This window comes from Diadema antillarum, unplaced genomic scaffold (genome assembly GCF_040938485.1).
Source record: "Diadema antillarum isolate AM-2024a unplaced genomic scaffold, OU_Dant_1.0 seq00000266_RagTag, whole genome shotgun sequence".
NCBI classification, from domain to species: Eukaryota; Metazoa; Echinodermata; class Echinoidea; order Diadematoida; family Diadematidae; genus Diadema; species Diadema antillarum.
In genome coordinates this window covers 1,952,758-1,980,523 of record NW_027271303.1, presented here as the reverse complement: position 1 = coordinate 1,980,523, position 27,766 = coordinate 1,952,758, and the positions used below count along the sequence as shown (strand labels likewise).

Genomic DNA, 27,766 nt, shown 5'->3' with positions numbered 1-27,766 from the left:
ACCTATCAAATTAACCCTATCCCCCAATAAAAAACAACATCAAACATACTAGTACTCCACACACCTCCATTCACACACTGAAGCGCACTGATACAGACAGACACACCTTCACATGCCACCTAAATAACATACAAACAATTAATATGTACAGAATACTGTACGCGTAGCGTATCGCAGCCGTAGACAATTACTTGTTTCGTATTTCCTTCCATTCCATGATTAGATTCATTCACTTTGCTTCCCCCATATCTATGAAAAAAATTCCATTGCTTATAAAATGGGGTGACAATCACAAGCATTTCGTATTTGACTTCCTGAAGAGTTGGGGACTTATTTTCAGCTCTGCTAAAGACAAAATTATTTACTTAATGACATGTTTGATGTGACCTGATAACTAGCTCCTACCATACATTTCAAACTTTTATATCAATGTTATCTTCATCCCAGTCTATGCTTACTATTCCAGTAGATTAAACTTATTATCTATATCATTATATGTATTAACCTTTATTTTTCACAAATGAAAAATATATGCTAATTGGTCTCTTCATGTCCATCACAAAAAGAACATGATAATTTTGTTGAAAAATTCAAATGCGGGCATGTTTCCTTTAGTACATATAGGATGGTCTTTTAAATTGAAATTACTTTAAACTGCTACTGCACTATTCCTGTGTTAAGATGTGTATGAATGTCTTTTTCAGGATAACCATAAATTGTCTCTATACATTCCGAATAGCAAACGATTGCTAACCAATGCTGCGTACTCATTTTTAATGTAACATTAATCATTTGTGAAAGGTAAATTCTAATCTATACCAGTGTTCACAAACAAATTCATTCTGTTTAACTCTTAACGTGCCATGGTCGCCGAACGGCGACCTTAGTGCTGACGTGCCATGGTCGCCGATCGGCGACAAAGAAGAGCGCGAAAAACATTGATTATTTAAGTTCTTATGGTACCATAATGTGTTACACCAAGAAACTGACAATAATATGTACTGGTAGCTGACTAGCATAGCCATCGTTTTCACCAAAAATATGAGTATGCTTACATTGGAAAATTTTGAGTAAATACGTGATTTTTCGGCTAGATGTATTTTTTTCGCGTCGGGAAAATCCGCAGCGAGCGCACCCTCTGCGAGATGTGTATAGATCAAAAGTCTCATTGGTAAACCACGCGTGTGTATGCTATTTAATCTGCGTGTATTGCCTATGCGGTTCCAGTTGTATTGTTCCGCTTGGATGCTGTCCGGCGGAAGCTGCTTTGATTTTGTCCCTCAAAGACGGTAAGCTTGCGTTCGTCGGTCAAGTCTTTCATCCTTTTATTTTGGTGAACTTCACTAATCGTCCCCACGCTAGCATACAAAAGAAGAAGACGCTTTTGTTCTTGTCTTATGCACGTGTGCAGTGAACGGAAAGTAGACCTGTAAACTATGCCGCTTGGTACCACACGTAGTTCGTAGTTTGTTTTGGCGTGATTACCTTCTCCTAGTTCGAAGCGAAATGAAATTCAAAGTAGAAATCTAGTGTTTCGGAATTTCAGACAAAATATAGATCGCAAAAGATGAACATTATTTTGCTTAGTTCAGTTTAAAAATTGTAGGCAGCGTTCGCAAAGAGCGAATAGAGCTGTTGTTTTGAGCGACGACATGCAAATAGTACAAATACTAATCAACACTGGTTTTGACCCAAAACCGATTTTTTTTTCTCATACTTACGAAAGTGACTGGAACTGTAATTTTAGCGCAAACTGGCTGTATTGGTTTTACTCCACCGATATGAAAGTACATTATAGAGCCTGATTTTCTATATGTATGTGACGATGTGCACGTGAAAATCAGTCAAACTATGTTGTTTTCCATGTACTGGTTTTTGTTTTTGTGCTTGCGTCCACGGTTGCATTTTTTTTTCTTTGAGGGTTTCTCTTCAATTGGTCTTCATACTGTACCTCTTTCGGCATGCCTTCTCTCTTATTATGTTGCTTCTTCTTTTCTCTATACATTTTGAAGAAAACTAGTTTTCACGCATTGAGCGTATCTCCGTATCCGTAAAATTTGTCATTGTCCTGCCGTATTTTGGAGGATGTTTTGGTTCTTGTAGCTTTCCGGCTATAAATAGCGTGTAAATAACATTGGCTATGGGAACAGCAAATGTCTCTAACTACGTACTCTCGAATTAGCGACCAGAATCGTTGCGAACGTCAAGAATATTTATCTTATTTCTTTTGGCCAAAAACAAAAACAAAATCAAAACAAACAAAAAAGAACCATCGACAGTCGATTGGTGTATTATAGAAATTGTTTACTCAACCACGCAAAATGATCAATAATTATTTATCATTTCATGATAACAAAAATCGAAGCTGTATCGTTTATCGCCAAGCAATGATGCAGACATAATCCCTACAGCACAGTCTCGATAAAGTAGAACAGAATTCGATCAGTAATTCGTAGACAGCCAATATCAAATTCGCAAACGGGTTTTCTTGTTTGATTTTGATTTCAACTGTTTAGGAAGCTCGAAACCTATAATTTGATAGGTTTCCAAACATTCATCGCTCAGTGAGACACAGAATTAAAGTATATTTACGCATTTATGTTATTTGTTGAGCTTTGCTTATCGTTTATCCTACCTCTTATAGAAACGTGTTATTTTCCCCGAGTCGCAGGTGAAGAGGAAAATGTTCAAACTCAAGCAAATCCATCAAAGTTATTATTACGTAGGACTTTAGATAAGAGAGAGAGGGAGAGAGAGAGAGAGAGGATGCAAAGTAACATCAAACTATTTGTTAGCATGCAGATTTTGAAAACTTCAAACTCAGATCCCGCTGTTCAGTCCTTGGAGTAAAACAGTGTTGGAGATCACACAAAAAAAGAAAGAAAGAAATGTCGGATGATGCTGCTTCATGAAAACTGTGTCACAACGCAATGAAGGTACGAATTCAAGTACGGAACTAACATCCATCGGCTATTATAAACCAATGAAGGAACTTCAACAGTAGAGTGATCGATGTTATGATTTCCATGAACGTTCAAAATAATTCTGATGGTTACAAATCGCTCGGTATGAAACCTATATTGGCAGGCGCTATAGAGATTTCTGACGCCATGTGAAAGTATGGAATGTGCCGTTGAATAATGTCATATTCAGATAATCAAATGTTTCACGGCGAATGAGACTAAAGACAATCAAAGACAGCAAACATTGAAAAAGCATACCAGCAATGTAAAACGTGATTTTATACTTGTCGGCACCTACAGTTTTGTCTTCTTGTCACCAATTTTGCTATGCAGATCAGGCCTACTGTCAGGGGGCTTTTGATTCTTTTTAAGTGTTATTTGTACCGTAATGATTTTGTTGAATGTAATTGCATTGTTCGCTCCTTCATCATGATATGTGCAAAGCTGCCTTTCCTTTCACTGTTTATCTGTGTCATGTTTTAGTGTCTTGTCTCAATTCGTTGTTATTTTCGCTGTTCTGATCGGGCTTTTGGAAATTTCAAATCTGACTGAATTCATTCGTTTGCAAGATTCAATTACTTCACAACTCTGGCCGCATAGTTCACAAGTACCAGCGCTATTGAACTTTACTATTTCAAAGTGAGATGATCGTTTCGAGAATGAGAGGGCTCCTCCCAACGTAGCGCTATTTTACCGAATCAAATGAATGGTGAGCTTTTCAGTTGCACGCACATGGCTTAAAACACCAGCGCTGGGCTTACAAGCACGTGGTGTGCTGCTCCGAGCGACTGACCTCGTGGTGCTGAGATTGAACTGGTTTTCTAGCCAAACCCACTTTACTTTGATTTCTCTGGATTGGCAATAAACACAAAAGTGGTATACTACCGTGAATTAACTTTGTTATAATATTTTGGTAATGTTGTGATCGGATGGACAGTGGCTGGCAATAGGTTGATCGGATCAACATTCTTGATTGATACAGCGTTAGACAAATAAAAACCGGAAGGCGTGTGCACTTTTATCGGTCAGATCACGGCAGCATCTTCGCTTTCGATCAGGAGTCATGTTCATCCTTCAAGCTGCCCCTAGCAACCGCTAGTGTGTATTGTACTCAATCAGTACTCGGATGATCTCCGCCGTTACCAAGGAATTGCGCGCGCACAAATCCTCGCTGACAAAGGCCTGCCGATTTCAATAGAGTGCGCCCGCCCGTAGTCCGCATAGACAAAAGAAGGATTAGAGGGTGCTTCCTTCTCAAGTGGACAAAAGACACTTTCCAGGGCCCGGGACAATTACTTTAGTTTCAAATACAGGATCTGGGACTAAAGGACTCAGATTTGGGAATGAATTACTGAGGCAGAAAGAGAAATTGCTAAGACAAAATAAACCGCTTGTATCTTTGGAATCATACAATTCTAGAAGACAATTTTGCTATCATTTGAAACGGGAGATGTAGCTCTAAAACTTTCTCACAGAGTCAAGGGAGCGTTCTATTGAAGAAAAACCACGACTGACTCTTTCTTTTCATACTACACAAAAAATTCCAATATTTTTTTGATGATATTATTCATTTCTGCAATATTTCAAGTTCAGATAGATATTACGGAAAACTGACTACATGGCACGAAAGAACAATCATTTCTTGATATTTGTTGTGTAGAACTCAATTCAAAACAGTCGATAGTTTGAAAGATATGGCAGTTTTAAATTACATTGTCAGTCCAGTTTCGATACATTCTGGCCTTAAGTAAAAACCTCTGGCACGTTAGGGGTTTTGGGCCTGGCACATTAAGAGTTAAAGACCTTTCCGTGTCAGCAGACTTTTAGGAGAGGTAGCAACGGTTGATTATTTTGATTTCACTTAAAATATATATGTATATTCATTAATATATAAAGATTTAAAAAATGAAAAATTGAAAAAAAAATCTTTGGGAAATCCGCAGTTTATTATTACTTTTATAATCAACTACGTGAAGAATTCATTTCCAAAATTGCTAAATCCACTTTTAATGGTAAAGATAAGAACCAAGCTTCCAAGTGTTTTCATGCGATGAATCTAAATATATCCCACAGCCATGACAAAAGTACCCCATAATTGGATGAAGGAATGTGCCTCCGAAATATCTACGTGTCTGCACTGATTTAAAGAACAGTTTTGGTGATTTAGTGGATTTCACACCTTTTGGAGCAAGACTTATAGCAAGGCGAAGGACAACATGGAAATGTTGTTTTAGCGATTATTTCCTTGACTTTGTGTATTTTACTGGAATGATATAATATCTGTGCACATTCTCCTTGTGCATGCTTCAACTCGTCAAGGAATCTAGATTATGTAAAGAAATGAAACATTTTACAGCTAATACCTTTGGGAGCTATATAGAGCTAGCCAGACTTCATTACTCAGGGGTCAAAGTTTTACCCACTTTTGCATCAACTAAGAAATGTATTTATAACACCTTTTGGATAAAAACAAAAACAAAAAACCCTCATTTTCATATCCTGATTTGTCCATTTTCTCAAGAATTTCGCAGAGTTTATTGTATTGGACTACAAGAAATGAATACCTATCTGAAAAAGGTCCAATTTGATGAAAACTGGATTCAGCACATTGCGGAAATGAACTCTTCATATATTATGATGTTATTCATATGTTTGTTTGTGTTTTCTCATAAAAACGATTCACTCACAGCGTCTCAAACTTACATTCCTATAAAAAAAGACAGTTTCTCATTCCCATTGCATTGCTAAATATTATTAGTATAGACCAGCAGCCTCAGAGTCATGTAGTTTGAAAAAAAAACACACACACACGACCAAAACAGAAAAAAAAACCTTTCCATCCCGCTTCCGAATCAGAGTATCAGAGAACTCGCTTTGTAGAAAAAACAAACAAACAAATTATTGCACTGCTGGCTCTCGATCAAGAGGAAGCATTGTTCATATAACGAGCCGAAACTCCCTGTGACTGGTGAAGAACGACTGATGATCCTCCTGCACAATGCATGAATCTTGCATAATCTCGTACTTGCTTAACTCATGATTAAAATCAGGTATAGATTCCCTTTAAGTTCATCTTTTCTGGTTCATAGAAAAATTACTTCTGAATGTCCGTAAAAACCCAAGATGGTGATCATCTAACGAAAGTGTAAGCATTTAATGATTGAATTTTTACATATTAAAGTTAAATACCTCTTTCTCCACGGCATAAGTGTCTTTTATTTTACTTTGTATAAATGATTTAATACAAACTACTTCAGACAATCCGAGTATAGGTAGCAAACTGGATGGCATTATTTTGTAGTGACACATAAAGAGTGTGAGTAGTATGATCATTATACAAGATATTGGAATCGATCATTAACCTCCATTTGTTTTTTTTTTTGTTTCAAACAATATTGTATTTCGATTTCATCATCCATCATTGATTACAATTCAATATTTAATTGTGTTGCTTGCAGCGTGACATTTCAAACGTATATCAAAATATTACAAAATAATTCTTAGGACTGTCATTGTGTAAATTTCCGATTGTTCTACTACTAGTATACAATACACAGTAACTGCTTCACAAATATAATCATCCCCGCAATAATTATAAAATCAATTGTTAATGCCTAATGGGTCAGCAAAACCAAAATGTATGTACAATACACATTACAAAATATACCCATTGACTGCGTCCGTATACTCGTCACAGCAGTGATTATGAGATAATGAAATCGATATTGTTAAGGGGTCAAACACAAGGTCTGCATACCTATGCATCAGGTGTCAACAAAAAGCCTACATACCTATGTACACACAATCCAATATACAAACATTTTACAAATCTTCATGATCAATGTCTGTACATAATTCATACCTATAAACATTACCCCTTCTTCGCTCACCCGTATAACCTCAACAACACTTCTCCCTCTAAATAGGCATACTCCAGGTATACCTCACTCCAGCACAGATACACACACATATTTGCGCGCACACACACACACACACACACACACGCCCACAAACATCGAACCTGTTCACCAAACACTCAACAACAAAAAGCACAAAAAAGGTATCAAATAGTAGTGCAGTAAGTATCCCGTGTCATTAATTGATTCCATTTCCTGCTGTGCAGGGCCAGCGTACCTCGTTTCATTGCTAATTTCCTTTCTTCTTCTCTACTTTCTAACATTCTTTCTCTAATTTCTCTTATCAAAGGGGGCCTGCTCTTTTCCTTCGAAAATACAAATATCATCCATTTTATCAATAATATCAAATGGTTTATAAGTTGTCCTTTTCCAATATCCTGCGTTTTAATATCAACATGAACAGATTGCCAATCTAACTTTTGCATCTGGGGTAAAACAAAAACTTCACTACACAATTTCCAAATCTGATTGACTTTCCTACAATGGAAAAACAAATGTTCATAAGTCTCAACCTCAGAATAACAAAATGTACATTGATTATCTCCTACAAAACCAAAAGAAAATAACTTAGCTTTTGTATATATTAAACCATACAACATTTTATATTGAAATTCACGCAGTTTACAATCAAGAGTAGACTTCCGAGGCCTCAGAAAAATCAATCTAATATCTATTTCCTCAAAATTATATAAACCAACTAAATTATTATATGCTGATGATGTTTCAATTCCATCCCTCATCAATGCTTTATAAATACATTTTGATGTTATATCCTGTATATGATATATTTTATTCTGCAAATATAATTCAATTTTCAGTTGAGTATCCTCCATATTCATTTCTCGCTTTAATGTACCCTTCCATGATGACGGTAAAGCTAAAAATATTTCAAACATTTTTCCAATCATTTCTTCACTAAATCCTAATCTTAAAAACTCCCTTCTCCCTTTAAAGTCCCCATTTACATCTACCAAATGATGAACTTTATATACATTCCTAAGAAATAACTCTTTATCAAATATTGTATGTCCATCAATCAAAATAAATTTATTATTAAAAATTACCTCATTCCTTTTTGAATCCTCTTTCAGAATCAAACTTCTACTTCCCATCCAAACCTGCAACATATCATTATAAAATTCTGGTAAAATTAGCCTCAACAACCCTAAAATTGCCTTACTATAAAAAATCAAAATACCTCCCACCGATTTAGTGAAAAACTTAAAACATAACTTCCACTTCATACTATGATCCCCAGAAATCAAACGCTTAATCCACATAATTCTTTGTGCTTTAACAAACACTCGAAAATTAATGAACTTTAATCCTCCCCTATCATAATCTAAATACAAAATATTCCTTTTTATTTTATCTCTACCCCTCCAAATAAAATCAAATACCACCTTATCTAACTCCTCAAATACCCAATCAGGTGTTACCATGAGTGAAGAAATATAAATCAACTTTGGTAAAACAAAAACCTTTACTAATTGAACTTTCCCCATCAGCGTTAAATCTCTCTGTTTCCACCATAATAATGATCTCTTTATCTTACTCAAAATCTCCTTATAATTCATAACTTCTTTAACATCAGGGTTCAAAGAAAAATATATTCCTAATATTTTACCACCTGTTCTACTCTACCAAAAGGCAACACACAATCCTCCCTCGGAATACCTAATAACAACACATACGTTTTATCATTATTAACTTTTAAACCCGAAATTTGATAAAATACATCAAATAATCTTTTAACCTCCTCAACAGAATATCGATCCTGAAGAAATAAAGTAACATCATCAGCATACAGAATTTGTTTAATTTCAACATTATCAACCATTAACCCATGAATATTAGAATTCTTCCTTATTGCCTGAGCCAAAATTTCAATACACATAATGAATAAATACGGGGATAAAGGGTCTCCTTGCCTTACCCCCTTCTGTATTGGGAAATAACCAGTAGACTCCTTACCATTTATAACACAACTACAGCTATTCAAATACAATATTTCAACCCAATTACATAACATTGATCCAAAACCAAATATATTCAAAACTTTCTGCAAAAATGTATGACGGATCGAATCAAAAGCTTTCTCAAAATCAATAGCAAACATATAACCAGGTAAACCACAGCTCGATGTATAAAAGATCATATCATCAATCAATCGAATAGCCTCTCCAATATTTCTTCCTTCTATATATCCAACTTGATCAACATTGATTATTTCATGCAAAACATGCTTAATACGGTTTGACAAAACTTTCGCAAGTATCTTATAATCTACATTCAATAATGAAATAGGTCTGTAATTCTTTATATATAAAGGATCTTTTCCTTCCTTATGAATCAAAGTAATTACACCTTGTTTTTGAGAAGCAGACAATTCTCTTCTGTTATATGCCTCATTAAAACTGTCCAACACCACATCCCCTATCACTGACCAGAATGTAATATAAAATTCTACACTTAATCCATCATTTCCTGGAGATTTATTCAACTTCATCTGATTCAAAATAATTTCACATTCTCTTTTTGAAATATACCCCTCACAGGATTGAATAGAATCCCTACTTAATGTTGGCAAATCTTGAAAAAAATATCTACTATCACCAGATATAAAATCAAAATTCTCAGAATAAAGATTACTATAAAACCTTTTTATTTCTCTAATTATTTCCTTAGAATCACAAACTACCTCATCATTAACCCGTACACTTTTAACAATCATTTTCCTCTTATTAAATTCCATTAACTGTTTAAAATAAGATGAGTCACCTTCTCCACCTTCATACCACGAAGCCCTTGAACGAATTTTTATCCCTTCATTCACGTAATCATAACATTTTTTCAACTCTTTCTTTTTATCTTCCAACAACGTGATTCTATCACTATCTGATCTCAAAAATACATCATTTTCTAAAAACTCAATTTCTTCCTCAATTCTCTGATTTTTTTCCTTACGTTGTTTGGCCAAATTTATAGAATATTTCCTAGTAAAATTACAAATTTTCATTTTCAAAAACTCCCACAAAACCCTTTTATCTTCTATTTCATTCCGAAATTCTCCCAATATTTTTATTATTTCATCTTTCATTTTATTAACATATTCACTATCTTTACACAAACTGTTATTAAATTTCCAATATGACGCCTTAAAACATCTATCATTTTCCTTATCATCATTAGGTTTATTCAAAAGTTGCAAAAAAATTGCTGAATGATCTGGCGCAATAGAAGTTAATATCTTGCATTCCTTTACAATATCATGCAACTCACTCGAAATAAACCAATAATCAAGTCTACTTTGCATAAACGGAAATACCTGTCGATAAGTATATTGTCTATCTAAATTATGGGTGACCCTCCATATATCTATCAAATTACATTCCTCGACAAAATTATCAAAACACTGATCAAAATTTGTATACTTCTTTACCATTGCTCTCCCATTATAATCTAATTCAAAATTTCGTATCAAGTTAAAATCTCCACCAATAATAATCAAATTTCCATTATCAACAAAAGGATGCAGAATCTTTTCAACTTCAGACAGAAAGTCTCTCCTCTCTGTCTCTTTACCCCTCACTGGAAAATATACATTTACAATAACAATTTCCATACCTTGTAAAACACATTTCATCAAAATATATCTACCTTCATGATCTATATCCACATATAAAACATTCAATTTTAAATTTGCATTAACCAACAAACAAACACCTTTACTATGTGGTGTACCATGACTAAAATAGGATACTCCGTCCCACTCCTCTCTCTACTATTTTTCAACTTCAGGAGAGCTATACGTCTCTTGTAATAACACAACATCTGCTTTTTTATACGTACACCAGTTAATAATGTTCTTTCTTTTCCTTGCATCCCTAATACCTTTTACATTCAACGAAAGGAAATCACAGCGAATATCTAAATCATCCCAAGCCATAGTTACAGACGAGTACCGCCAGAACAAGCACAGTTAATTCACCTGACTCCGAAATACATCTACAGCTACCATCTGCATACACACAAACACACCACTTATACACACACTCACTCACACCGATTACACTCACAATTACACTTACACTTGTGGAGTCCGGAAGGACGTCCATGTACACTTCCATAACCAACGAAACGAGTCTTCCCCCCCCCCTCCCCACCTCCCACTGCATTGCACTAACGAAGAATGGACACATGCAATGATTTCCCCTATACCTATCTAAGTGCATAACTCTTGCTCAGCATCTGAAAAAAGAGGAAAGGAGTAAAATGAAGAGGAATAATCAAGAACAAGAAAAAATAAATTAACACCCGACTAATACAGCTTGACCTTGTATTGTTCCTCTCTTGGGTGCCCCTGGGCTATGGCTAACGAAATTGTAGTACCTTCGAGACCAAATCGGACTGTGCATAGCTGTGACAAATAAGACAACTTGAGAGGGATACGCCCTATTCAATATGCAATCTACTAAAAAAAACAAAAAAAAAAACCCACAGTGTTAAGGGGAAAAGAGTTGTAATCTAGTATCTTCTGTTCTCTTAACGAAGGAGCATTTTTTGTCGACCAGACAGGAGTCATTATCAGACTACCAAACAAATTAAACTAGGACATGACATAAGGAAAAGAAGGAAGAGAGAAAAAATGGGGACATGACAAAAGAAACAAAGGGTACGAAAAGAAAAGGAATAAAAAACCTGAGAAGCCATTAAGGCTTGACCACCTGCCTTCCCATTTACTGCACTATGCACTATGCAGAACGATTTATCTGTGTGTCTATACTCATTATCGGCGCTTGAGGGCGACAAACATGCAAAACTGGTTACCAATAAGAGGGGTCATTGACTAACATATTGATACAATTTGTGATCACATTAGTTCGATTCATATCGCTAAGCGTCAATGAGCGTTGCCTCTATAGGTCCACGCTAGTCAAATTAGTACAGTCGGTTTGACACGCTTTACGTTTCTGTGACAACGTCTTCATAACCATCTGTTGCAGCAATATCTTCATCAGCACCTATTGGGGGAACCTCGTCATAACCACCTCTTTCGATAACCTGATCATAAGCATGATAAGCACCTGTTTCGGGAAGTTCTTCATAAGCATGTTCATTTTCAGCGCTCTGAGGATTATACGTAGGATTATCCACAGGAACTGAAATGACTCTGATGTTCCCTGCCGACGCCGTGGCTTTCCGACGCATCTTTAGGGCACTGCAATATGAAATAAATTTAACATTTCACCAGTAATCATATACCAGAGATTACACATCCACAGATACTCTCGATGTACAGATCAAAGATATATGAACTTCGACAGTGTTTGGAGTAGATGATACACCAAAGTTCAAAAGGTTGCTATTTTCAGGAAAAATAAATTGTGACTTAAACATTAAACATACATACGGTATTGATATCTTGAGGAGGCGCATGATCATCTATTCTGTGATCTTATCTGACAGTCAATGAATACATTACAGCTCTCCATTATATTATTTTCAAAAGGTAGAACAGAAGTTGCCAACAGAGTTAATGACTTGTCATGTCTGGTGATCTGGTCGATTTTTCGTCAGCCCGGATGAAAGTTCGTGGTATCTTTTCCCTTTAACTTTTAATCACCAAGTTTCCCATTCCCTTTCACTATACCCACGGGTTTTGGTATATACAAGTCCGCTCTAACACACACACACACACACACACATACACGAACACAAATACGTTATGTTCAATAATTGTATTCTTGCAATTGGACGATTTTCCACGTGTTGTACACAAAAACGCATGCTATATTGCGCGTTCTTCCATCTCATAGCTGCATAGAACATAGGTACTTACATCATGCTAATGATGACTATGACAATGATGAGCACAATGACAGCTGCCGCGAGTCCAACGACTATCCAAATTATATTGTCTGCAGAGGAGAAAAGAAACAAAAAGATTCTGGATATTAGTTTTTTTTTCAACGTTCCTTGAGTTTGATCTGCTCAAGCCGAATCATAATGTGTAAAAATCATGAATAATTGTCTGTAAACGTTTGTACAGGCAGCTATTGCCAGCTCTTCGAAGAGATATAGAAATGCAACTATAACAGTAAACAAAACATTAACGGAGATGATAGATGTTAAAAGCCAGAAGGGATGACTCTTTATCCAGTATACTCCGCAACAGGCAATGAAAAAACAAAACACTGAACAAATAATGATTATTTACTCATTTCTGCTATAAAAAAAAAAAAACTGCCTCTTTCTCTCTCACATATCGATATGTCACATAAGCATGAATATATTCTTTCTACTTTTGGCACACACACACACACACACAAAATAATTGCATGCAGGTACATGCAGATTAAACGCCCAGAGACAAGCCAACACATTCATATCCAAAGCTGCATAGAATTCTACTAACATAATTATGTCAATATGTTTGAACAATCCATGAAGAAAGCGTTTTAATCAACATGAAGAAATGTCACCAGTGATAATGTAACCGCTGTTCATGACACAGAAATGATTATGCAGGGACATACATAACAATATGTACATGTGCATAAAGACCAGAAAAAAATGTTATTTATTGACAATTACTTAAATCTAGCTCTGCTAAAAACAAAATTATTTACTGAATGACATGTTTGATGTGACCTGATAACTAGCTCCTACCATCTCAAGTCTTAAATCTCATGTAAGCAAGCAAACAGAGCAGAACAACAAAATTGTCAATATCTTCTTCATTCATGACACAGAAACTATCTTACCACTCGTAGGAGGGCGAGGTGTGATTTCGCTCGTTGACGCAGTAGTTCCTAGGCACAAAAAAAAAAAGATATGAAGAAAAGGATGTTTCATTGTCATATTCTTGCTTAATCGGCACAAACACATGAACGCACACATACACGTGCGCTCGCACCCACACAGACACAGACACACATACACGGCCATATATATATATATATATATATAAATAAATAGATAAATATGTATATATATATATATATATATATAGATAAGTAACAAAGCTGCAACAAAGTTCATGCTGTATTCACCAACGGTTTATTTCTTCACACAAATTTTCGGGCGTCTCGCCGCCCTTTCTCAAGTGTTGATACTGAGAGAACAATAACAAAATTAAGCCATAACAATATATTGCAACCGTGTTACTAAGGATGCGCGCTTTAACGCATCCATGCTAGGCATCCTAACACCCAGCGCGCATCCTGGCAACAGTACAATGTTACGTCATAATGAAATTACAATGAGTATAAAGCATACATGAAAAAACTTGGCACGACTGATACAGAAGTAATTCCTCTGAATACGCAGCTGCGGTGGTAATGTAAAAGCAGTGCATTATTTCTTTCAAAATTCAACATACACATAAATTAACTTTAATTCTAGTGTATAGATAATCTTTACATAATCTGAAATTATCATGATCAATATAAACATTCGATTTTTTTAAATCAAACTGAATCGTCACACTGATGGTTATGCAAAATATGTGCAAGTAGTTTACCATTCCTTTCAAACTTCAGCATACACATACATTAACTTCCAAATTCTGGTGAGTAGATAGTCTTTAAATAATCTGAGACTATAGCATGAATATGAAATACGTGAAAAATCATATTTTTCTTCTTTTGATTAAATAGATACGTCACAATACGTCTCGGAGTGGAAAAAAGACTGGTTCCAAGAAATGGTTAAAAGGAGCGTCAGCATTATATCACTCAAGCAATATAATGATAAGATCTATTGCAGCGGGGTAAACGGGAGAACATACAACAATAAGCGGCGCACCTACTTGTAAAAAGTGTAGTTCGTGAGCCATGATAGATCTATGTTCATGCCCTGTCCCTGGAAGCTTCGTGTGCGGATGATTGTTTTTAGTTCTTTCACGTGTCTTTCTTCAAATGCTTCCATGTCCTTGTATAAAATGCAACATTGCAGATCTGTTAGTGTGTGATTTGGTTTGTTGAAGTGTTGTGCGACTGGATGTTGTGTTTGACTTCTAATGATTGTGCTTTTGTGATTGTTGAAACGTTGTCTAAAATTTGTTGTTTCTCCGATGTAGACAGCCAGGGGACATTGCTTGCATGTAAGGCTGTATACTACATTCTTGCTGTTGCAGTCCCCTGACGTCGGATGGAGGGTGTGGCCGGAGCCAAGTGTGATATCTGTATCTGTGATTAGGTGAGCGCATATTTGACATCGTTTGTTTCCACATTTATGATTTCCAGTAGGATTGATTGTTCTGTTGACTCGAGATCGTGTAAGCAAACTCTTCAGGTTGCGTGGCTGTCGTTGTGCATGTAAGGGACGTGCTGTTAACTCGGGAGCTACCGATTGGACTTGTTTGAGAGTAGGCCATTCTTTCCTCACTTCCTTCATGAACTGTTGTGATGTGGGATGATATGTTGTTACAAAGACTTTGCGTGTGTGTGAGTCTTTGGGTTTCAGATTATCATGATGTAGTAAGGATGAGCGTCTTTTTGCTATCGCGCGGTCCCTACCTGCTTGCACAATGTCTAACGGGTACCCCGCTGCAACGAATTTTTGCCCCAGCTTCAAAGACGCATCCAGAAATTCCTTGTGATCAGAAATGATTCGTCTGTAGCGGAGCATTTGACTGTACACAATTGACCTCTTAATATGATTAGGATGGAAGCTGTTGTACTTAAGATACGTCTGTCTGTCTGTAGGTTTGTGGTAAACAGACGTGTTCAGCTTCCCTCCTTCTTTGCGGATAGTCACATCAAGAAAGTGTACTTCTGACCTAGAGCTGTCCATAGTAAATTTGATGTCGGGATGAACCATGTTGAGCTTGGAGTGGAACTCCGACAGCTGTTCGTCAGAATGGGGCCAAATGAGAAAAATGTCGTCAATGTAGCGGACGAACATGCTAGGTTTTAGAGTTTCTTTCGAGAGGAATTCTTCCTCGAGTACGGCCATAAAAATACTGGCATACGCTGGCGCAAATTTAGTACCCATGGCAGTACCCTGAGTTTGTAGAAAGCATTCATCATCAAATGTGAAGTAATTATGTTTCAAGATGAACTGGGCAAGACGACAAATGTCTTCTATGGGCATGTCAGAAGAAGGGTCGTGTTTGGTCAAAAATCTACGCAATGCATTAACCCCATCGGAGTGAGGAATGTTCGTGTACAGACTGACGACATCCAAAGTGACTAGAGTGCAATTTGGAGGAAGCTGAATGTTGTCGAGTCTATTAAGAAAATCATTGGTATCTTTTACATAGCTCTCGACGTTATGTAAGACCCCTTGTAGATACTTGTCAATGAAAGCTGACATCGGTTCAGTAAGTGAACCTACACTGGAAACAATTGGCCGTCCAGGCGGAATGATCTTATGTTCTCTCGATAACTCAGTAATTTCGGAAGTTTCCAAATCTTCAGCATTTTTGTCAGTGGCATTTGCTACCATCGTCGGAAGTTTATGGATCTTAGGTAATGTGTAAAATCTACTAGTTACCGGCTTACTTGGTACAAGTTGTTTCGCTTCTCTCTTATCGATGTGTTTCAGGTTATTACAAAGAGTCTCAGCTTCCTTCGTGAACAAGCTCGTAGGGTCACTGTCAAGCTTCTTGTAGAATCTAGTGTCGGACAGTTGTCTTTCCGCCTCGTTGATGTAGTCCGCTGTATCCTGGATGGTGACGGCTCCCCCTTTGTCAGCAGGCTTAATCGTGATGTCAGCGTTGTCACGCAGGGATCGGATGGCGTCTTGCTGCTTCCGTGATATGTTCGATGAGGGTTCCCGTTCAGTCTCCTTCAGCAGCTTGTCGAGGTGTCTCTCCACATTGCTCACAAACGAGTCGATGAAGGGGTTTCTTCCGCTGGGGACAGCAGGGCGTCGCTTTTGATAGACTAGTTTCCTCGTCGGCCTAGGTTGCGACGCTTCTTCTTCCTCTGCCACTGCCTCTGATTCTGGGCACCTGTTTGCCGCGCGGAGTTCGGTTCGGCGGATTTTTTGCGTGAACTGGAAAGTGTCGGCACACAGTTGCACTTTATCGAGTTGCCTGTTAGGGCAGAAAGACATACCGAGACCAAGTACGCTCTCCTCCCCTTCAGACAAAGTGTAACTCGATAAGTTAACAATAGGCCTATTATTCCTCTCACTGTCACTAGCAGGAGATCTAGTACCTGTACCAGCAAGGAATGTTGACTCCTCGCGTAGTTTCTCCAGCTTTTTTCTTTTGCGGGCCATGCATATTCTCAGGTGGTTATTGTAATGCGAGTCTATTTGTGTAATGACTCTTGTCGCGTCAGAGTTCTCGCTACGGAGGATGTTGATGAGTAGTTCTTTCTGCTTTCGTGATGTCTCCGTCAAACGCTTTTTCCTCTCGTAAGAATCTTTGAGAGCGGCGTTTCTCAGAAGAGCTGAGGCCTTGTTGACGATGTTGGTAGCGCGCTGGCTGTTGTACGTTGATCGCATTGGGTTCTTCAGACGAAATCCTTTCGGTATCAGGCCAAGTTTCTTCGTTGTAGAAAGGAAAAATATATCCGAATGTGTCTGAGCTAGTTTTGTCACAGTTCTCTCGGTTTTCCTTCGAGCGTGGAGGCAATTCGCATGTAGAATATCCATGTTGATAAGGTAGTCCACGTGTTGGCAAGATAAAAAGATAAGTAACAAAGCTGCAACAAAGTTCATGCTGTATTCACCAACGGTTTATTTCTTCACACAAATTTTCGGGCGTCTCGCCGCCCTTTCTCAAGTGTTGATACTGAGAGAACAATAACAAAATTAAGCCATAACAATATATTGCAACCGTGTTACTAAGGATGCGCGCTTTAACGCATCCATGCTAGGCATCCTAACACCCAGCGCGCATCCTGGCAACAGTACAATGTTACGTCATAATGACGACGTCCATTACGACTCGTTTGTGAGCAATGTGGAGAGACACCTCGACAAGCTGCTGAAGGAGACTGAACGGGAACCCTCATCGAACATATCACGGAAGCAGCAAGACGCCATCCGATCCCTGCGTGACAACGCTGACATCACGATTAAGCCTGCTGACAAAGGGGGAGCCGTCACCATCCAGGATACAGCGGACTACATCAACGAGGCGGAAAGACAACTGTCCGACACTAGATTCTACAAGAAGCTTGACAGTGACCCTACGAGCTTGTTCACGAAGGAAGCTGAGACTCTTTGTAATAACCTGAAACACATCGATAAGAGAGAAGCGAAACAACTTGTACCAAGTAAGCCGGTAACTAGTAGATTTTACACATTACCTAAGATCCATAAACTTCCGACGATGGTAGCAAATGCCACTGACAAAAATGCTGAAGATTTGGAAACTTCCGAAATTACTGAGTTATCGAGAGAACATAAGATCATTCCGCCTGGACGGCCAATTGTTTCCAGTGTAGGTTCACTTACTGAACCGATGTCAGCTTTCATTGACAAGTATCTACAAGGGGTCTTACATAACGTCGAGAGCTATGTAAAAGATACCAATGATTTTCTTAATAGACTCGACAACATTCAGCTTCCTCCAAATTGCACTCTAGTCACTTTGGATGTCGTCAGTCTGTACACGAACATTCCTCACTCCGATGGGGTTAATGCATTGCGTAGATTTTTGACCAAACACGACCCTTCTTCTGACATGCCCATAGAAGACATTTGTCGTCTTGCCCAGTTCATCTTGAAACATAATTACTTCACATTTGATGATGAATGCTTTCTACAAACTCAGGGTACTGCCATGGGTACTAAATTTGCGCCAGCGTATGCCAGTATTTTTATGGCCGTACTCGAGGAAGAATTCCTCTCGAAAGAAACTCTAAAACCTAGCATGTTCGTCCGCTACATTGACGACATTTTTCTCATTTGGCCCCATTCTGACGAACAGCTGTCGGAGTTCCACTCCAAGCTCAACATGGTTCATCCCGACATCAAATTTACTATGGACAGCTCTAGGTCAGAAGTACACTTTCTTGATGTGACTATCCGCAAAGAAGGAGGGAAGCTGAACACGTCTGTTTACCACAAACCTACAGACAGACAGACGTATCTTAAGTACAACAGCTTCCATCCTAATCATATTAAGAGGTCAATTGTGTACAGTCAAATGCTCCGCTACAGACGAATCATTTCTGATCACAAGGAATTTCTGGATGCGTCTTTGAAGCTGGGGCAAAAATTCGTTGCAGCGGGGTACCCGTTAGACATTGTGCAAGCAGGTAGGGACCGCGCGATAGCAAAAAGACGCTCATCCTTACTACATCATGATAATCTGAAACCCAAAGACTCACACACACGCAAAGTCTTTGTAACAACATATCATCCCACATCACAACAGTTCATGAAGGAAGTGAGGAAAGAATGGCCTACTCTCAAACAAGTCCAATCGGTAGCTCCCGAGTTAACAGCACGTCCCTTACATGCACAACGACAGCCACGCAACCTGAAGAGTTTGCTTACACGATCTCGAGTCAACAGAACAATCAATCCTACTGGAAATCATAAATGTGGAAACAAACGATGTCAAATATGCGCTCACCTAATCACAGATACAGATATCACACTTGGCTCCGGCCACACCCTCCATCCGACGTCAGGGGACTGCAACAGCAAGAATGTAGTATACAGCCTTACATGCAAGCAATGTCCCCTGGCTGTCTACATCGGAGAAACAACAAATTTTAGACAACGTTTCAACAATCACAAAAGCACAATCATTAGAAGTCAAACACAACATCCAGTCGCACAACACTTCAACAAACCAAATCACACACTAACAGATCTGCAATGTTGCATTTTATACAAGGACATGGAAGCATTTGAAGAAAGACACGTGAAAGAACTAAAAACAATCATCCGCACACGAAGCTTCCAGGGACAGGGCATGAACATAGATCTATCATGGCTCACGAACTACACTTTTTACAAGTAGGTGCGCCGCTTATTGTTGTATGTTCTCCCGTTTACCCCGCTGCAATAGATCTTATCATTATATTGCTTGAGTGATATAATGCTGACGCTCCTTTTAACCATTTCTTGGAACCAGTCTTTTTTCCACTCCGAGACGTATTGTGACGTATCTATTTAATCAAAAGAAGAAAAATATGATTTTTCACGTATTTCATATTCATGCTATAGTCTCAGATTATTTAAAGACTATCTACTCACCAGAATTTGGAAGTTAATGTATGTGTATGCTGAAGTTTGAAAGGAATGGTAAACTACTTGCACATATTTTGCATAACCATCAGTGTGACGATTCAGTTTGATTTAAAAAAATCGAATGTTTATATTGATCATGATAATTTCAGATTATGTAAAGATTATCTATACACTAGAATTAAAGTTAATTTATGTGTATGTTGAATTTTGAAAGAAATAATGCACTGCTTTTACATTACCACCGCAGCTGCGTATTCAGAGGAATTACTTCTGTATCAGTCGTGCCAAGTTTTTTCATGTATGCTTTATACTCATTGTAATTTCATTATGACGTAACATTGTACTGTTGCCAGGATGCGCGCTGGGTGTTAGGATGCCTAGCATGGATGCGTTAAAGCGCGCATCCTTAGTAACACGGTTGCAATATATTGTTATGGCTTAATTTTGTTATTGTTCTCTCAGTATCAACACTTGAGAAAGGGCGGCGAGACGCCCGAAAATTTGTGTGAAGAAATAAACCGTTGGTGAATACAGCATGAACTTTGTTGCAGCTTTGTTACTTATCTTTTTATCTTGCCAACACGTGGACTACCTTATCAACATATATATATATATATATATATATATATATACATACATAATTATGTATGTGTGTGTGTGTTGTGTGTGTGTTGTGTGCGCGCGCGTAAGGAAGTAAAATAGAATGTCATGCTGGATACTCACCAGTCGTCTGAATCGATGACCCGGCGAATGTAATATGTGAATTATATTGAAAAATTTACAGAAATAATCTATGTATTCTCAAGGATTTGTGTACAAAAAGACCTGCAAACACTTTCACTTTCATTCTTATTCATGTTTTATATTCTTTAGTCATTCATGCATTCATTCATACATTTCCACGCGGTCACTTGCTCCAACCAAAGGCTGTTCTTCCACATGTCCGTGCATCATATAACACACACAAATACACATGCACACACACAAACAGTTATACATGTATAACTTAAGGAATTAGGAATCAAGAGAAAACTAAAAATGCACGTTTGGTCTACTTTTCTTTGAGGAGTAATATGTCGCAGCTGTAGGAACTTTTATGTGTTGTACCATCGGATTGTAAATTTGGTTATAAACATTAATTGTGAGCGCCTTGAACACCGTTGAGTGGATATGTTGCCCGTTATAAATGTCTGTATCATTATCATTATTATCAACATGAAACAGGAGCATTCAATAACACAATATAAGTATATAGATTATAGTACATATACATACATGTATATATATATATATATATATATATATACATATGCATCATCATTATCATTATTATTCTCATTATTATTATTATTATTATTACTATTATTATTATAATCATAATTATTATTATTTTTATCATTGTCGTCATAACATTATAACAACATAAGAAGGAAATGAGAACATTTCAATGACAATCAGATAAGAGTGTTACCCGCTTTAGACGTCGGCTCAATAGATGTCGCTATCTGACTGTCGGTTGAAACTGCCTCTGCTCAAGTAGGATAAAAACATTATACAAATAAAAAAATGGTGTTAGAAAAGGTAATCATTTATTATTATGTATTATGATAACTTACATTATAAATCAGCGTTTCTATTCATTGATCTTATTGCTCAGCTTTCACGTTTTATCATAAGAGCATGAAGGAACATAATTATATATATATATATATATAAATATATATATATATATATATATATATATATATATATATACAATTAATCCTTTATTTTCATTGAAATTTTCATATTTATTCATCTAACTTTTAATATTCATATGCCGTAGCTTTTAAGTAGCAAAACGGTTAACATGTTTAGAAAAGTGTATTCTATAAAAAGCTGATAGGGTACTTACCGACCATGGATAGTGATAAAGAGAAAGCATTCGTGTAATATAAAGAGTTGACAAATTGATATACACATTGATATTAATCTTCTTCATTAACAAATGGCTAACGTTAAATACCAACATTGTATGTATATATATATATATATATATATATATATATATAGATATATACACATATACATATACGTATATATATATATATATATATATATATATATATATATATATATACAAGCACAAGTACAAGTGTTATTCTGAACAATATAAGCGACAGTGGCAGCAAAAATAATAATAAAGAATAAAAATAGCGAAAACAAGCAAAAAGAGACACAAGATGAGTACAATCTCGCAAAACATAAAATGATAACACAAACATTCATTCGTGAAAGCAGCAATCATGCGCACACATACTATGAATGATTGACCAGAAGACACGAAAAATAACGAGTACTGACAAGAATAATTTGCATTTTCTTGAAATCTCAGGTTTTATTAGCTGTTGGGGGAAGGAAATGAGTAACGGTTATAACGGAGTTATGATGATAACGAAGTCATGTCGATACGACATTGATATCGTATTGGCATAACTAGTCATCTAATCTGATGTAAATATGAAAATGATGTCCAAGTCACTCTTGTGAACAGTTACATTTCCATGATCAACATTATTCTAGCTAGTATATATACATATCAAAATACACTGAAAAATGTTCAAGAATGAGAAACGACAGAGAAAGACAATGAAAATTTGAGAGGAACAAAAAACAACAACAACAACAACAACAACAGTCGGCCTGCTTGCCAGACGGACGAGCAGACAAAGAATTATGCGGGCGTAAAGACAAAGAAAACGGTATCCGTTCAATTCTTTTCCCGGCAGAACAATGAATTATCGATATCATGAAGGTTTATCTTGCTTGCTGTGAAGTAAGAAAGAAATCAAGAGAAAATAAGTTAGTCAACATGACACATTGAATAAGGTGTTTAGAAGGCACGATATCAACTATAGTGCGTAGATAAAATCAGAATGATTAAGTTGTCGTTCTCAGCGCATTGGCTTACGGAAGCTATGCAATGCGTGTTTACTTGTCATGCTTGTGTTGATCTATTAATACCCTGATCATCACGTGTGTGGCTAACAAGATATCTTAATATGTGCCATACATCTTACAAAAATAAATGTTCTACTATTTTTCTTCAGATTGCTTTGATATGCCCCCCCCCCCCACCAAAAAAAAAAACCCCACACAACAACAACACAAACTTCTAAACCAAGATTCTGTCAATGTCATCATCATTCAAACACTGCTGAACTACTTAGATAATTGACACGATTGACAAAATACACTGGAATCCACCTTCCCCTATAAGACTAAGTGCAAGTTTTCCTGCAATGTATTTTGTTAATAATGTTAGTGACGTGAAAACAAGCAAGTTATGCTAAGTCTAAGGGAAAGCGCATTACATTGTGATTCGTGATGTTGAGGTTAACAAATCAACATGCACCTGCATTGCATATGTCCTTTAATTTCAACAATCATTCTGAAAACAGGGAAAATCTTCCCATCAGAGATTAAACGTGTACATAGTAAGTACTGAACGGGTGTACATTGCCGTCAAAGAAACAGCAACAAGTTAAAAAAAAACATAACATCTTGAAAAGTAGTATTCCCACCTTGAAGCATATCCATTGTCTTCTCTCACAGAGTCACACTTGCTGCTTGATCTGTTGCATTTGTGTGTCCGTCCGGAACACACGAGGGACTTTCCTGTAACACAATTAGATGCAATACATTACAGTATGATATGATGCTATAGAATTCCTGATAATCAATCGCAATGAACATAATGAGTGCTTACGACATGATGACATATTTCATAGCTAGTTGTAACTACATGCAATGATCCATGACTGTCAGTTTGCCGTGTATGACATGTGAAATATTTGATAATCTCTTGAAAATTGTGCAGGTTACGACATGAAATCCAACAATTCCATAGCAAAGAGTTTTCTACGAGGGATAAACAATGAAGTCTAATAAATTTGATAATATTAGACATTCGCCCTCACGGTGCATGCATTTGGACGCATAGCATGTGGATTAATGTCCATATCGGAGTTGTATTGTTTTGTTTTATCCTCTATCGGTTCCAACCGACTATGATATTCTATCGTTTGAAAGTCCTCTGCGTTCCACATTGTGTCCGAGTGTCGGTAATTTAGGCTATGACGATAGTATCAAATTTGACATGCGACCGGAGAAAATGACAGAACACATATTATCTGAATGATTACTTCATTGATAATTTCTTACTATTTTAAAACAGACAGAAAAAGACGCGCGAATCAAAAACAAGAAGTGAAAATATTCTTCTTCCCTTTCAGTTGTGTATATCAACGGCGACGAGAAAAAAAAAACAATGAAAACTTGTGTTTCATGGGCATTGACAGCAACTAATTTGTAAATAATATCATCAAGTCATCACGTGGATCAAACACAAACACAAAAACAAAGCAAAACATACCGGCAATACAAAGGAAAAACAAATCATATTTTTCGTTTGAAGCAGTTGCAAAAATCGACATTACGATATCAGCAGGCCCTCTTGATTGTCTTACTTTGTTTGGTAAATAATATTCACCTCTTTCTATAGGCATCTGACTGAATTTTCTTAGCTTTCCTTTTAACATGCACTCTGCCAAACCGGGAAGTTGTAACTCTAAAAATCCAGGCATAACCACCCTGAACGTTTTTGAAGGGGGAGAAAAAAAAAACATATTCAAAAGAGTATTCTCTTCCTCTCTCTCCTTGAGTATAGATGCGTTCATGCATGACGAAACTCGCATTATGATAATTGTGAGCAAACAATGTGAGGTGTGTGGGGGCAGGGAATAAAGGTAGTACCGTATGTCTCAAGAAAATTATAACGGGACACTCCGCAACGATATCTTTGAAAATAGTGAATCAATCCAAGTACAAATTCAGGGTATGAAACTATAACTCATTGCCCACATCTTACAGAAAACCCCATTCGATTTGCTTCAATGGTCAAAGAGAAATGAGGAATTTTGTAGAGGATGTCAAGAATCTCTTCCCTCCAAGTTCTGTCTATTGTTTTCACACACAAAAGCATCAAAGTGCTAAACTTGGAAGAATCAGGCTCACCACATGCTTTATACAACATTCCGCATTTCTCTGTGACCGCTTAACCAAATTGAATGGGGGGGGGGGGGGTTCTGCAAAATAGAGCTAAGATGTTATATTTTAAGACCCTGAAGTAGCATTTAGACAGTTTAATCATATTGGGTGTTATCAATGCGAAAATTTGATTGTAACTTTCTTTGGGACATACTGTACTTGTAGAGCTGGCACACCCAGTAGGCCTGCTTTTTATAACATGCGTGTCTCAACAGAACTTTACACCCGAGACCTAACTGTTTAGGGACCTTAAAGTACACTGTAAAAGGTAAAGGTTTCATATTCTTCAAAATAGATCACTGCGTGCTTTACTACATGTACAAGCTGGGGTTCCCTACTGAACTTTTATACACAACATTATCGATTGATAAACTAGATAAGAGACGAAATAAACATACTTAACATAATAGGCCTATAGAATTGCGCACAAACTTTGTCCTAAATATATGTTAGATTTGTTTTATTTTCCAATTTTCAGCTATAATGTAAGAAATTCATCGTTAGATTTTGTGCTACCTCGGGTTAAGACCTGACTGAAACAAAAAGTTATACAAATTCCGGATCAACATGTTGCAATTTTAGTTACCATTTGAGGTGAAATAAAAATCAACGTTAAAAGAGCCCTGGACCGAAACCATTAATGGATAGCTGCTATCCTCGGGTTTCTTTGCATACACTTCTGTCTCTCCTTCTCTTTCTCTCTCTCTCTCTCTCTCATGAACTCTCCTTTGTTTTTGTCTCTTTCATTCTAAACTATGTCCAAGTGCTTGCATAGTAATTTTGTATGTAAATATCCTTGATTGATCATATTTGTTTTTGTCTATGTGTACAGCAGCTTCAGCACTATGTTTGTCTGTTTGCTTTGTTGTGCTTTGTTTTAATGTATGAGTTTTGTTTTCATTCATATTAGACTATGTTGCATCTTAAATTGGATGGACCTGCGGAAGAACGGTCCCAGGGCTGAAATATGTGACGTGCTTTGAATTGAAAAAAAAAAACAATGATAAATGAATTGGCATTCAATTTCTGAAATATCTCTGATAACAAAAGGGAAATGAGAAGAGAACGACAGGAATCTCATCATAAACAAAATTGTAAAGTTTGACATATTTACATAGATCAATGATAACTACACAACTACACATGCATGATAATTTCATCATTGATAATACGGTCTTTATTTTACAACTGTCTCTTTAGTTTGTAAACAAGAAATATCATAAAAACATGTTATCAGTTTATGAGGAAGCAACCAATGTTATACTTTTCCCCGACAGTTGTTCTGTAGACTATAACAAAACGACAGTAAAATATGAAGGATACGCTATTCTTCTCGATTTTAATGTCCAAGATGGAGGTACGAAGTTTACTGTGGTGCGATGTCACCTAATCTGATTTGCATTTATAAGTGGATGTGTCTTGATATTATCATTTTGTGAAACGGCCAACATATGAAACATAAAAGCCCCCTAACTTCCATCATGGGGTTTTTTTTTGCCTGATATTTGAAAAACTTCTAAATTGTCATTCTATAAATTTTGTTTACTAAATTTGCTACAGATATTAACGTGAACACTTCGAATTATTGGCGTTAAAGGGAAAGTACAGTATTGGCGGAGATGAGAATTGGGCTTTTAACTTTTTGTGAAATACCAAGTAAATGAAAATCGGGTTTCGAATGACTGAAACATCCAAAATCAAAGTAAAACAAAGCGATCGTAATAAAATGTGGGTCCCACACTTTATTAAACCGCTCTGTTTTGGATGTCTCATGCATTTCAAATAAATTTTAATAAAATAAACGTTGAATTCCTCATGGAATTTCATGCTCTTTCATATTTCATAAGAGGTTTCTCATTATCTCACCAAAAATGTTAGAAACCTGAAATTAGGTCTCAACCAAAACAATACGATCCCTTTAAAGCACACTTCATGCAACTGGACAGTCAAATTCATTTTCAGCATAAATTTGTTTTCCTCAGCGGTCGAACGGAAATGTTGCTAATTGCGAGAATAGTACATACAAATAGGTGTATGTGTGTGTGTGTGTGTGTGTGTGTGTGTGTGTGTGCTTGTGTTGTTTATGTGAGTGAAATAGTCGTAAAGGATATTTTGGTTAAATTTCTTCCTTTGTCACTACGTTTGGTGATGTTTGAAAAAAAAGTTTGGAAGTACCGTAATAGTTTCCTTCTCACGCAGGAGAGAGTAGTTGCAGTGTAGTAAATTTATCAGGTCAGGTAATTATCAGGATGAAATGTCACTCGTAAAAATTCCAAAGAATAAACTGTCAAATGCATGGATGAACATTATCATTATAACTATCTTACCATTATTTATGTTATAACCTTTAATGTCTGACATTTTTTTCATTCTAACATTTCTACCTCTTGCATTTCTACATCTGATATGTCTATCTGGTACTGTTATAGCAAGGCAGTACACCATTCTCTCACGCATAATCACCTATGTCTCCGGCTTCGATTGCATGAAAGAGGTGAACATAAATGAATACTTGAACACGTATCATCGTGGACACACACATAAACACACACACACACACACATACATACATATACACTTGTACACGTAAACACACTCACACACACACACACACACACCACATGGATGGAG

At 36.8% G+C, this 27,766-nt stretch overlaps 1 long non-coding RNA gene across 1 annotated transcript; it reads right to left on the bottom strand.

The window, feature by feature from the left end:
• Window positions 1-11,811: 11,811 nt before the first annotated feature.
• Window positions 11,812-21,630, bottom strand: LOC139729842 (uncharacterized). The gene is made up of 4 exons (XR_011710890.1): window positions 21,519-21,630; window positions 13,648-13,695; window positions 12,723-12,801; window positions 11,812-12,101 (listed from the first exon to the last, which is right to left on the bottom strand). It is a non-coding gene; the product is annotated as an uncharacterized lncRNA (long non-coding RNA).
• Between the last annotated feature and the right edge of the window lie 6,136 nt (window positions 21,631-27,766).